This window comes from Embiotoca jacksoni, unplaced genomic scaffold, assembly GCF_022577435.1.
Source record: "Embiotoca jacksoni isolate LCO1_2020_lvr unplaced genomic scaffold, fEmbJac1.0.p SCAF_27, whole genome shotgun sequence".
In the NCBI taxonomy this organism is placed as follows: Eukaryota; Metazoa; Chordata; class Actinopteri; family Embiotocidae; genus Embiotoca; species Embiotoca jacksoni.
In genome coordinates, this window is record NW_027185378.1 from 5,710,641 (window position 1) to 5,724,994 (window position 14,354).

Consider the following 14,354-nt stretch of genomic DNA (forward strand, 5'->3'; position numbering starts at 1 on the left):
AAGACAGCTGGCAGGATCAAGCTTGTTATTTTCAACTCACACAGAGAACCAAAGGAGCTTTGAGGACCCAGGTCGACTTCAGGAATGGAGCTTTTAAAATTTTGAGAGATCCTCGTCGAGCGTATGGAGTGCTTTCAGTCCCCTCACACCCCCGTTCCTGCATGCACACACACACACACACACACACACGCACACACACACACACACACACACACACACACACACACACAGACAGGAGCAGCATTAAAATGTCAGAGGTCATATGGGGCATTTCCTGTATTCTCTACAATGCTTCCATGCCACATGTTGGTTTTTACCAAAGCCCAGTCAGTTACCAGTGGACTGTTTATTGAAAATTAGAAGCTTCCTGTGTAGGAATTTGTTCAGAAGGATCCTAAAAAGCCAGATGTCTGCATGGGACTATAGATATCTACTTTACGACAATCATTGATTATGTTGTTTGTTAAACTGAGGTACATTAGTATTCCCTACTGCACATTACCTGAAGGCAAAACCCACAGCCATGAAAAAGACTTCAGTCTCTAAAATGTTGTCCTCTCAAGTGTGTCAAAAACATGGACATGACTGGAATAATGAGCATATGTTGCAGCCAGAGCGATGAATCCCTCAATTTATGAAAATGAAAAAAGAGAGAGCAAAATTTTGATTCAGAAATAATGTTGATGTAAGAATACGACCTATCCTGATATGTCAGCCCACTTCCTGATTGTCTACTAATTGCTGATGTTATCAATGGTGATCATTCTTATTCAAGATGAACACTAACACACTGAAGCTAGACAGCCATGTTTTCTTTTTTTGATTTAGGGTCCATTTTGAAGGCCAGAGGAGACAAAGAGACTTCTGCAGAAACTCCCCAGGTCCCAGAGGACACATGGAAGACCTTCTATGGGATTATGAAACCTACAGGATACAGAGACTATTGTATTCAGAAAGAATAATTTTGAATTAAGGAGTGCTCTTAACAGCTATACTTCATGAAAAGTAGTAGTGATCCATCCATTGTTGTTACTCAACAATTTAAGGTCAGGCTGGGAAGAATAGCTTGGAAATGGTGTTTTAATTGCCGTTTTGCCCAAAGCCTTTGGCAATGAAAGATGATGCAAAAATCGCAATAACCCTACCCAGAGCAGAAGAGGAATGAAAGCTGTGGAACTTGTTCGACTTCAGAGCTTGAAACATTAAGGGCATTGCGTTTTATTGATATAAATAAAGCCAAATTACAATGATGCATAAAGGTTTCAGTTTTTATGGTAACTGTTGTAGTCGATGGCTGTTTGTCTTGGAGAGTAACCCCAAAGAATGGGCTTCATGTTTTTTCACAAAGACCGATGGAAAGAAAAGCTAAATGAAGAATAACAATAAGATCCTGAAGACGAAGTTAAACGGAGGCAAGCCAAAATAAAAATTGCAATGTTCAAGCTGCAAGCTGCAACTTGATGTATGGTCATCTGATCATCATATTTTGAGTTAATTTGAAGGTTTTTAACTTTTCACAAAAACAGTTAACTGACAAGGCTCACCTCTTAATAGTAAACATTTACCGGTGACAACCTTATGAAGGTATTTGCAAAACTGTGCAAAACTGTCATCCCTGAAAACAATGGCTACTTTCAGGCATCTATAATTTAAAACAATAATCTAAAACATGTTTTTTCACTACAAGTTAGTACAACATGTTGTTTCGTAATTTTGATGACATCAGTTTAGGTCTTTACCTTGGAAAAAAGTAAAAATAGCAAAAATCTGACACCAGAGGAAAACAGACTTGACAGCCCTGTTTCAATATAATTTGCAGTATGGACACTATAAATTGCAACATGACATCATCTGCTTGGGTGTTCATGTGTACGCCTTTATCCTGACAAAAGACATATAATACTTGTAACTCATCATGAGCCTAAGGGAGGAACTCTCAGGTTAATCTGCAATCCTTTAGGACTCTTTGAAATGGAATCCTGATACCATTTACAATCAGCATGTGAATAGTACTTGCATATCGCGTTTGTGAAACCAGCCATTGAGCCAGACATGGACATGGGAAAAGTAGAGACCTGATGCACTGGACGATTAATCTTGTCATACTTATTATTAAAACAATAAAAAGTAAACAAAATATTTTTTTCTCAGTCTTTAGGAGGTAAAGACAACAAATGTTCCTTTTTTAACCAAATGGTTGGAGGTTACAATTTAGCTTAAAACACCACTTAACTATTTAACAGACCTAAATAAATACATTCGGCTGTATTTTCTACCGACTCCAACAAGCCCAATACCTGGAAGTATTTAGAAAGCAGGAGGCATTGAGCCCTTTTTAAAATTGTATGCAGGCTATTCTTGCTTTACGGCCACATGCAATGTCATTTTTCACTTTCTCAAACTTTAGCTACAGCAAGGGCTTTCTCAAAACTGCCTGTGGACAGCTGTCAAAGAGCTGATACAGAACTGGCAAGTCTTAAAGCTCAAGCAGCTGCCTTTTCCACACACAATTGTCAGAAAAAATATTCATACAATAGCATCTCATACCGTGTCGCTGTTGAAAATTCACATCAGTCCTGTATCAATTCACATCAGTCCTGTGTGCGGTGTTGTCATCCAGCTGCACGAGGTGACTATATTTTTAAATGTAAATATTTTCCTTTTGGGATTATGATGGAGACCAGACAGAACAAGTCTGTTGTATGAATAAAATATGGCATTATTACCTCATATTAGTCAGCTGTCTGGTAATTGCTACTGATGATGAAGGGCGTTAATCGAGACATAATGACAAAGAAATACTGTGTAACATAATTTGCAGTTAATGATGAGCCCTTCGCATTGCACGAAAAGGACCAACCCATTTTCCTTGATCAAAGGCTACTTCCAGAGCTTCCTCCTGGAAAACCTCAAAAGCTTTTTTTTTTTTATAAATGTTAATGGTTTGTATAAAAGTCTTCTCAGTGTAGACTAAATTTTAACTACATTTTTACATTTCTAAATTAAATTCAAATAAACAGAAGTCAAGAGAGTCAATGCCATATGTATGATTCTGCAGCCAGAAATATTTATATATACTGTATCTATATACATTTTTTTCTCATATATATTTAGTAATAACTGTGGTGACCTGCTGTTGTTGAAAATATTTCACCTCAACTTAAGGCCCAAGGTGCTTCACAGAGAAAGACAACAGCAAAGACAAAAAAGTTAAATCACCACTGTGCCTTTTCTTTAAAAAAAAAAAATGAAGTATAGATTTGCAACTCATCATTTAAACAAGAATAATAATTCTTGAAAAGTTAACTATATTGTTAAATTAACAATGGATCAAATGGCTGTGACCAAATTCACATTACACTATCAATGATGTGTTAATACTTGAGAGTATTTTAGCGCCTTTCAGCTCATTGTTTTGGTTGTTTTTATTTCAGTCTTGCTTTTATCAGCCACAACAAACACAAAAAGCCCTAACTAACCTATTTTACTCTTTTGCTGAGCCCCATAAAGCAGATGTACAAACTTAGGAACAAGTTAGTGAATTTAGAAGCTAAAAAAAGCCTAAACCCTAAAGCTGAGCTAAAAAGAGATTGACTTTTGAATGCGAATGTTATTGTTTTTTTTACTTTTTTTTTTTTGTTCCTGTCACATTTGTAGATATTTGATAACACATTTAGATATATTGACTGTATATTGACAGTATTGACATACTGCTCCCAAGTGGCCAAAAATCAATGAATATTACTTTAAAGTTAATGAAAACATAATATTTTAAAGTTAAACATTTCACTTACTCACTGTGTGGGACTGGTTTGATCAAATGTATTTTACAGATCTGACAACATACGCGAATAATCCCACTACTATCATAAATAAATACTGCTTAAACCTGATTGGTGCACTAGCATATGTGAGATCCCATTTTTCCAAAAGCACTGTCCACTAAAAAAAAAAGCAAGTAAAGACAAAGCACAACAATATCTCTCATGTTTTTTTTGTTGTTTTTTTTAGCATTCTGCATTCATGTTGTTGGTCATGACTCAGTAAGAAGCTGATGGGGAAAACAAGTTCAGCGGGACTAAATATATATATATGTTTTTTAGTAGAAGTAAATAAGGTAAGATAGGGAAGTAAGAAATATTTAAAAAAAAATTGACTAACACGGTTAGCTTTGGTCTTATTATTGGTTGTCCGACAATTTCAAGACACATGATTTAACTCATAGCATTCAAAATAGTGTTTCACATTTACTGGCCATACATACCCTGGAGTAAGAATATTTTGCACGGATTATGAAAAGGGTGACTGACAGTAGCAACCATCTGTCTCCTGTCAGGCATCACCCTTTAGCTCAAGTGTCTTCTGCAGTTTCCCAAACTAGTGCAGGTACTTCCCACACACCTTTGAATGGCACCTGCTAACAGATCCTGCTGTTATCTGCACAGCGATAACACTGTGAGCGAAGTGACAATGCCCAGGGACTCGCCTGTCAACTTCAGAAACATCAAAGGTCCTGACACCCATCTCTGGTTCTATCGCCGTGACAGAGTGCAATCCTGTGAAAAGGGGAGAGGCTGAGATTCTGTGAGGACTGATAGAGGATCATAGGTGCATTTGGATTTATATATAAAAAAAAGAAAGATGAAAAGCGTTAATCACCTTTGTGATTTTTTTCTTTTCTTCTTTTTTTGAGTGGATGTCACCTCTGACATAATTTTGAACCCGGTGAAATGTGTGTGAATATGAGGGGAATAGTGAGAGTGAGTGAATGGTGTGTGCCAACTCTGTTAAGGGGAATCTGTGTAATCGTTTTTCTTATTTAGTGGACTAAAGGCTGAGGTACAAAAGCACTTCAGCAGCCTGCCAGGTTCACCTGTGTTGAACAGCCTGCACACCCTGTGACACACAGGAAGCTGTAAATTGGGGGTGAAGCATTACTTTACACAACCCTCGGAAGCAGAAATGACATGGCATGCAACGTGGGAGTAATTTGCCTGGAAGCTTTCATGCATACAAACAGTGCATAATTGGAAATGCTTATGTTTATGTGTATTTACGAGACACAAAGAAATAATACTGATGGTAATATCGCAGTGATTGGGACACTTGGACAAACACAGCTGGATCCTGTTGTTTTAACGTAATCAAGACTGAAGTGAAAATAATACATGTGTTCAAAACAGAGGTCTGATATATTCTGAATATTTATTTTTAAAATGTAAAATATGTTTTTAAAATAATTATACACACATTACAATACAAAAACAACTATAGCGGGGCTTGTACATAAGAGGATATTCAACACTTGAAGTTGCACCCATTAATAACTTTCCCAAATTACTATTTTTACTGTTCAAGAGCTTGTTTTTTTGTCAGTCCTTATTTGATAAGTGTTCCCACTCAACCAACATGCTTAGAAAAATGAAACACGTTTGTCGTTTTATTTTTTTAACTGTTTCAACTATGAACTGTGAACTCTCACACAAAAGTCACGCAACACAAAAAACGTTTGTGATGAGTTAGGCAGATTTGAGTTGTAGATGTGATCAGTTGGTAAGACTGGCGCAAACAAGAAATGCAGCGTGGAAAGTCTGTACTGTCGAGGATATTCGTGTTCAGGTGCATTTGCTTAGGAGGCAGTGAACAGTTTTGACAGCAGAGCGTCCTGCCTCACATTACAAGCAGGAGCTGTCGAGTCTATCATTATTGCTTTGTAATTTTTACATCACCTGTCTTCAACAGCTCAATATGAAATGAAGGAGAATAAATACTGTAGCAAAAGTAATTGCCCACACTAACACACATTGTCATTAATTACTCCACAGGATGGAACTAAGAGAATATTAAATTACATAAAGTGTTTTTATTTTATTTATGCTTCCTGAATCCACCAGGAACCAAGTTAACACAAGAGTAATACCGTATCTACTGTTTTGATGGCTCCTCCGATTTGCTTTTTTTCCTAAACATAATTGGCTTTAATATGTGAGTATGATTGTCAGGGAGTTACATTGCAATGGCCTTTGGGTCGTTCTTACTTTGAGATATGATTAATTCGTGAACACTGACACAACTGCGACTAGGTTTCATGTGTTCACACTGGCTGCATGTCTAACCATTGATTCAATGAGTTTCCCTTTGATAATAACCATCAGTTTTGAATATTAGACACCTGACAAATTATGAGTTGTAACCACAAAGCAGTCATGTGATTTTTGTTTCCCTTCATTCAGAGCGAGACGCATAGACACAGACAGGGAGACACAGGAGTGATTCAGAGAGGGAAAGCGAGAGACAGCAGCTCCCTTTACCTGGTAAAGTGTCCCCATGATATGATTAGAGCCTACACTGGGGGATTACTATGATTATACAGTGCACACGTGATCACAGACCGCTGCCCTGTATATTTTAGCTGGAAATCATGTGTGGCCTGTCATAACAAGCCTTGTCAAAATGGAAAGAAGTACAATCAATCAGCGATTATTTGCTAATCTATGTAAATGCATTTGAAACAAATAGCTGTTTGGTCTTGCATGGCTCAACTTTTACAATATGAATGAGTTCCACTTTGTTGCTGCTGTTATGAATCTAAAATTAAAATCGTATTACCAAATAACAAGGCACCACTCCAGAGACACATAATCACAACGTTGGACCCCTTATTATCATAGTCACGGTTATGGTTGTACGGCTAGTATAGGATTTGTCACTTGATGGCACTGTTAACAGAGGCCTGGTGGTATATAATCAATATGAACTTTGATTTTTTTTTATTTTTTTTATCACATTACTTTTTAAAATTGTATTATATCAAAGTTGAATCATACATAAGTGCTTCTACCATCATCATGTGAGAACCCTGAATGCATGTGCAATAGTGTGTGCCAATGCATTTATCCACAGGAAAAGTGACAAATTATTGCAGCACAAAGACCACCAAAGTCATTAGAAATCATCTTCTGGATACTTTGTACTTTCTGTTCCAAGTTCCATGACATTCCATTCAATAGTTATCCAAGACATTTCACTAAAAGGACATAAAACCAATCCGCAGACGGCCCCAGAGGTGTGTTCACAGGATCACTGAACTCATTAAGATTTATTCTGTGGGGAACATGAATATGATCAGAATGTCATTGCAATCAGTTAAGAAATGTCAACCTGAATCAAAGGAGTCGACTGACTGACACACCAACATTACCGTCAGTAGAGGAGAGGCTCCCAAAGTTGGTGCCATGAGTAGAGGCCAAAGATTTAGTAGGAAAAACAACATTTTTAACATTAACATTAACTACATTTTCTCAAATAATGAAGGTAGATCAAAAAGCCATGTAAATATCATCATATTAAAAACTGTGTTCAATATACAGGTGTGCTGCAGCAAATTACATAACTTACGGTTGCTGGTTGTCATTGAAAAAGGAATGGAAATTCTGATACATCTCATATTAATATTATAGTTATGTTATTATAACATATGATAGATAGATAGATAGATAGATAGATAGATAGATAGATAGATAGATAGATAGATAGATAGATAGATAGATAGATAGATAGATAGATAGATAGATAGATAGATAGATAGACAGACAGACAGACAGACAGACAGACAGACAGACAGACAGACAGACAGGGTAAAGCAATACAAATAACAAAGTAAAAAAAAATCTGAAATATAAAAATGTAAAAATGCACAATATATACAATAAAAATAGAATAATATTAAATTAAACTTACTAAACAATAGTGCAAATATTTAAATAAACAAACTAACTAACTAACTAACTAACTAACTAACTAACTAACTAACTAACAAAACAGTGCAACGGGGTTATTGTTGTGAGATTGATTTGGCCAGAGGTGATTTATTGTATAGTCTTATATTGTATAGCCAGGAATGATCTCCCGTATTGGTCCTTGTGACAGCGGAGCTTGATAAGTCTGTTTGAGAAAGTGCTCCACTGTCCCTGCAGCAGGTGGTGGAGAGGGTGGTCAGGTCCAATATGGATAAGAGTTTCTTCAGCGTCCTCCTCTCCACCACCTTTTCCAGACTGTTCAGTTTACAGCCAATTATGGAGCCGGCCTTCTTAACCAGTTTGTTAAGTCTGTTGGTGTCGCCAGCTCCCATGCTGCTACTCCAGCAGACCACAGCGAAGTACAATGCACTGGCCACAACAGACTGGTAGAACATCTCCAACATCTTGCTCCACACACTGATGAATCGAAATTTCCTCAAGAAAAAGAGTCGACTCATCCCCTTTTTGTAGACAGCGTTGATGTTGGTCTTCCAGTTCAGTCTTTTGTCGATGGAGACACCCTGGAACTTGTACTCCTCACCATGTCCAATCCTCTCCCAGAACTCTGTATTATAATGAAGGTTGGGTAGCCTGGTGTGCCATTTGAACATTTTATGCGGTACCATGATTTAAAAAGATTTTTGCAAACCACTGCCCTAAAGCTACTCCACTAATAAGGCCAACAAAAATGTATTTCTCGCAGTTTATTGCTGTCTGCCGAGAAATTGTATTTCTCTTATTGAAATGGCATGAACAACAGGCAAACTGGTTTATTTAGATGAGTTATACAGACACAGACATATTTATTTAAACAGTGCTCAACTTAGTAACAGTCCAGCGTTGATTTCAGATATAAAGTGTGGACATTAGCCACTAGCGGGTTTCATTACATTAATTATCCCTAATGAGTCCTCCTCTTGAACTCTCTGGATACAATTCTGTGGCACCAGGGAAACAAAATGTTCCCAACACTCCAACTATTGCAGCAAGTTTTTCAAAACCTGTTCAGAATGTATTCCTTCAGATCAACATATTCTTCGCCATATCACACTTCCATGCATTTCCCAAAGGGCATTTTGGGGGTTTATGCCTGAGAATGAACGCATACAGCATTCTAAAGGTTTGAGGTGTCAGTCTCTCGGTTCCTAAGAATCTTCTCATTCAGTGCCAGTAAGGCTGAAAATGCTTTTGTTTTGCAACAGTTCAAAGTGACTGTCAAACAAAGACCTAAAAAAGCGGAGTTCCCTCCATTGTGGAATTTTTTTAGCTGCAAATAAAGCTGCCTTTGGTGGAGATAAGGCAATGTCTGACAAGGTTAAGGATGTATACGATCTGCTCAATTTAGGATAACAGGCAGTCGCAATATAACCAGCACAGGAGCTCACTTCATTTTCTTTGGAATTCTCTGCCCAAACTTTGGACATTTGTTAACACAAGAAAAATAGACTCCTATTTGTTCTCTAAAAGTTGTGCAATTTTTCAACTGTGATAACAAAGTGACTGAGCTTTGTAATGGAATAAGGTGAAAAAAAACGTCAAGGCTGTTATTTATCTTCAAGGTTTCTGTTTGCAACTCCAGTGTCCTTGTCCTTTTCTGGAAATAGAGCATTTAAATGCATAGAAAGCTTAGATCTGCAATTACTTTTGTGTCCTCTTACCATACCTTTGGGTGGTTGAGAGGCTTCACAGCAGCGTGAGTCAGAATGAAACCCTCGTCAAAAATTACCTTGCTTTTCTTAAAATGTCAAATTCTAGCTTTCCCATGTGGTTTGGAATAAAGATGGGAACATAAACACACATTTTCAACAATAAAAAGGTAATAATAATTACAGGGTTATTTTTCCATCAAAATGAGCTGTATTAACCTAACAGTATTTTTTTCCAGAGGCAATTTACATTTTGTGTTTGATTACCTTCATATTTATCCCTTTAACTTGAAGCCATTCAATTCTTGAAATGCCTACAGCAGGATGTTCCCCTTCTCATTACTTAATTTCTCTAAAAGTGTTTTAAAGAGCAAAAAGACGATGAAATGTTGTTAAATTTGAGATTTTGACTCATTAACATTGATTATTTCTGAACATTATCATTAAGAATATTGAAATGACAACACATTCTGAAGTTGATTTTTACAGCTTGCTACTTTGCTTACTTCAATTACACATTCAGCCCAAATATCTTATATCATAACTTGTTTTCAGTAATTAGTTAATTAATTAATTCTAAAAGGTCTATGTCTTAAAGAAAGTCCTAGTTCTCAACTTCTAATGAGTATAATAATGGGCAAACATCATAATCATAATGGTACATGTCAGAAAATCCAATGTTAATATCAAAGTGTTGGTCTGCCAAACAGTGTCGCCAAAATAATTTGCTTCATGCCCTATCCATGTAGTTGAGGAAAGTCATAAGGTAACACCATTAAATAATCAATGTCTGGCCAGTCGGTTTAACATTAGGCACCACAAACGTGACCTCTGCACAAACCAATATAGACTGGCACCAACATAACTCCCATTCACAACAAAATGATCTTAACACACAGGGTCTATTTGCTGGAGATCATAGTCCCTGTGTCTGGTTAAAAGCATGTCTGGAACTAAGTCACATCAATGGTTGGGATGGTTTCAACCGTGTGTGAACAAATGGAACTTTTTTTAGTGGTGATAAGAAAATAATACACTTGAGAATAGAGACAAACTTGTACCTCGAATGCACCCATTATTAAACACAGCAACCTCATGAATAACAAGACAAGGTCTGTCTTTCACTCTGTGTAAAGCCAAAGAATGTCAAAGAGGTGTTACTTTAATGATGCCTTCAAGCTGCTTAATGCTACACTCTGCCCGAAAGCTTACCAATAACAGTAAAACAAGTATGTAACAATCATAGTCTACCTGCCAATTGTAATGAATTTGGACATACACACCTGTTCCGTAGCTCAATAAAATACCAATAATGAAGCCGAAGGTCCTGCATTACGTCTTGTTTACCGAACCTAAACTGTCTGTGTTACTCCCTGAAATAGCTGTTGAACATAAATATCCCTTTTCATCCTCACTTGAAATAAGTTTGCTGGATTTCTTTTGTGTGACAAATCCTTTCAGATGTACAGGATTCCCAGAGAAATAAAACATCACAGAACATATGAAGCAGACCATAATTCCACTTGAAGTTTGGCACATTAGTTTTCCCCTTTTATAAGGTCAGTCTAGAAACTTTGAAATTTCAAAATTTTACTAAAAATACTTTAAAGGTCATCAAGAAATGATTTTTGTAGTGGGAGGGGAACCACTGAAAGAGGTGTAAGCATTTGAATAGTACACATTTTATTTTCATTTTGATCATTGATATGGGCATTGTCATGGGAGTAATTTTGACACCAATGTAGGTGAACCCTTTCTTTGCATTTATAAACAGGGTATTTATGACTGGTTTAAGTCTGTAGGTGTCACAATATAACAAAAATGACCGTTAAATTAAACAATTAAATATTGCTTTCATATTAACAGGACACATGCAACCCCATTTCCAAAAAAGTTGGTTCGGATGTGTACAATGTAAATGTAATTGTTGCACTATTTGCCCACTGAGTCTTTCATAGAGTGGTGAACCCCTCCCCATCTTTACTGCTGAGAGACTTGTCTTGGATGCTCTTTTAATACCCAATCGTGGTACTGACCTGATGCACAAATGACAAATTTAATTTTTGCATACAGCTTGTATAGCAGGAAGGGGGAAAAAATAAACTAAAAGTAAGGAAGAGTGCTTTACCACCCTGATAGGGAAGTGATGAATCAAGCACAGCTGTGAGCAGGAGGAGGTGCAATAAACAAACAAAAGAAGCATGGAAGAGAACTGAGAGGAGTAAGAGTGACTGAAAGAAGAGCTCCTTCAAAGTGTAATTCAGTTTCTGGATTTAGTTGCTCTAGAAAAGAAAGTTTTATATATTTTTCAAGTGACCGAGCACTGGATTATGCAAGAACCGGCTGAACTGCTTTGACCTTTTTTGGAGACCAAGGTCTTGATCCTTTGGAGCAGGTGAACCGAGCTGAATTTGTTCAACTCCCTTTTGGACCTGTGTGGCTAACTGAGGAACCCCCCTGCCGTCGGTTGGGTGTAAGGTAAGTCTCCTGTAAGGAAACTCTCCAGACTTCTTCCTGTCCTTCCTTACCCCTTCATCTTTAACCCTCATCTCCCTTAACATTAGAGCCTGCCCCTGAGACTGGAGTCCTCATTTAATCGTTCTTTTAAGAGACATTTGATTTTCAGGCCAATGAAATTTATAGTTTGTGTCATGTTTACTTTCTGCCTTTTGTAGTGAGGTTATAAAACTATCCGGGTTATCGCCCCAACCAACACTACAAGCTGAGGTGGGAGGGCCTCTGCCTCAACAAGTTGGGATGGCGAGAGAAATGAACAGCATAGAGCGTCAATAAACATCTAGGAGACACAAAACAACCATAATGATAAAATGACAACAATTACAAAATGAAACCAAAAGGAGGCACAAAACTACAAAGTTAACTTAATCATATTATTAAAATATATTGTATTTCCCAACAAATTATCTGTTTATTGAGACCTGTAGTTTTACATTTTTATTTAATGCTCTAGACATCACCATAATACTTTTTAAGTTGGGGGAGGTTCCACTTTATAAGCCTTTTATCGCTCCTCACTTAAAATTATTGAGAAGCATTTGCTCTGTTTAGCTCACTGCATTATTTCATTTTTTTGCTGTACTTTTGGAGTTCCCTTAGCCCCAGGCTAACAATTTTCTTTCACTTCTCCTTCAACATGGAAAGTGAGATATCAGGCTTGAGCATCCCAATCCCCAATCCAGGTCCGTCACAGTTCTATTCTGAGCCATGTTTGTTTTTCCATTTATCAACTCTTCCACCCACCAGAGGTCCCCAGTGTTTTGGCTGTCAATCCCACCTTACCCGCTCCCAGTCACCCCAACCAGCTCAACTGTTTCCAGTCCCTTCATTACTCCAGCAGCTCACGCCCCCGGTGAATTTCATTTGTTAATTTACATACAATAGCTATGAGTTGATTTAGCATCTTTGGGTATTATCAGTTAATGTTAAGTGCACAGAGCCTATTAAAAGTGACAGAGTACTGCAATTGTACTTACTGTGTGCTATTAACAGATAAGGACCATTTGGTTAGCATTAGCAACAGAATAAAAGGGACTATAAGAAGGCATTACTGTGAATCATGTGCTGCTAACCACTTCTATTAATTTAGCCAGATAAAACAGCACTTTATACCTCAGTATTATTCTATAATATCCTAGATACTTTGTTTAGTTATCTGCTGTGTGTAGTTGGATTAAAAGAGTAGCCCATTTTCCATGAGAAGGTAGATACTGTGCATCCATTTACAATGTAAGGGAATTTATAATTGACAATAATGCAATGCATTGTATAATCTGTGACAATGGCCATTTGGACATAAAAAAAAAGACCGTAAGAGACACAAACTGACAACTTCACATGTCTTATTGTCCCATTATAGTCAGGTTGTGTTTACTCCAGTCACTAACTCCATTCGCTAACTGCTTGCTTAGGAGGGAATTGTTGGTTTTTTCTCTATAATAGTGAAGGGTCTTGACCTTATTATGTTAACCGCCCTGAGAGGGCATGTATGTTGTGAGCTATATACAAAAATTGAATTGAATCTTTGTATTTAATTTTTGTGTGTGTGTGTGTTTATGTTCTTTTGTTTGTCTCATAGTTGTTCTATCTCTGTGGTTGTTATGTTCATATTTGTAGTTGTTGTGGGTCTCCTTGTAGTTGTTATCTCTGTGGGGTGTTTTGGACCTCTGTGGTTGTGTTACTTTTCTTAGTTGCTTTGTCGTGGTTTTGCACCTATTTGTTGTTGCTTTACATCTGTCTGTAGTTGTTTTGTGTCCAGTTATTTGATTTACTTTCCAACAGGAACTAGTAAGAGTCACTTTAGGCAGAGGATGCATGAAAGATCTTTTACAATTTCCACATATTGATTTTGCTATAGTGACAGCAGTACTTTGGACATAGATCGTTGTTGTTTTTACACTGTATTGAATCAAATTGAAGAGGTAATGAAGACTCTAAGGTAAACTTTCTGACAAATATAGCACAGAACTGTATAAATCGTACCCTAATATGAAACTAAATAGATCCAAATTAATTGGACAATTTGATAAAGCAGCACGATGCTTCACAAACTATCTGAAAAACAATTTGCACTGTCCACTAGGATATTAGACACATTCACACACTAGACCTGAGGCTGGCAGTAAGAAGCTATTTCCTAACAGAGAAGGAAGCTTCATATAGATATACCTTCACAAGTGTCTGAACCCCACTTGCTGGTTATGATGATCTTGTCAACAATTTGAGGCATCAAGAGCCCCCTCTGTTACCTGCTTCATTTTGTTCCCCTTCTGTGGTATCTCACTATGAATGTCTTTTCATGTCCCATGCTGCAACTTGATTTAAACTGTAGTTTGTTGGGAAACAGCCAACCTCCATCATATACTGTATTGTGAGCAGCTTTGTTGAAATC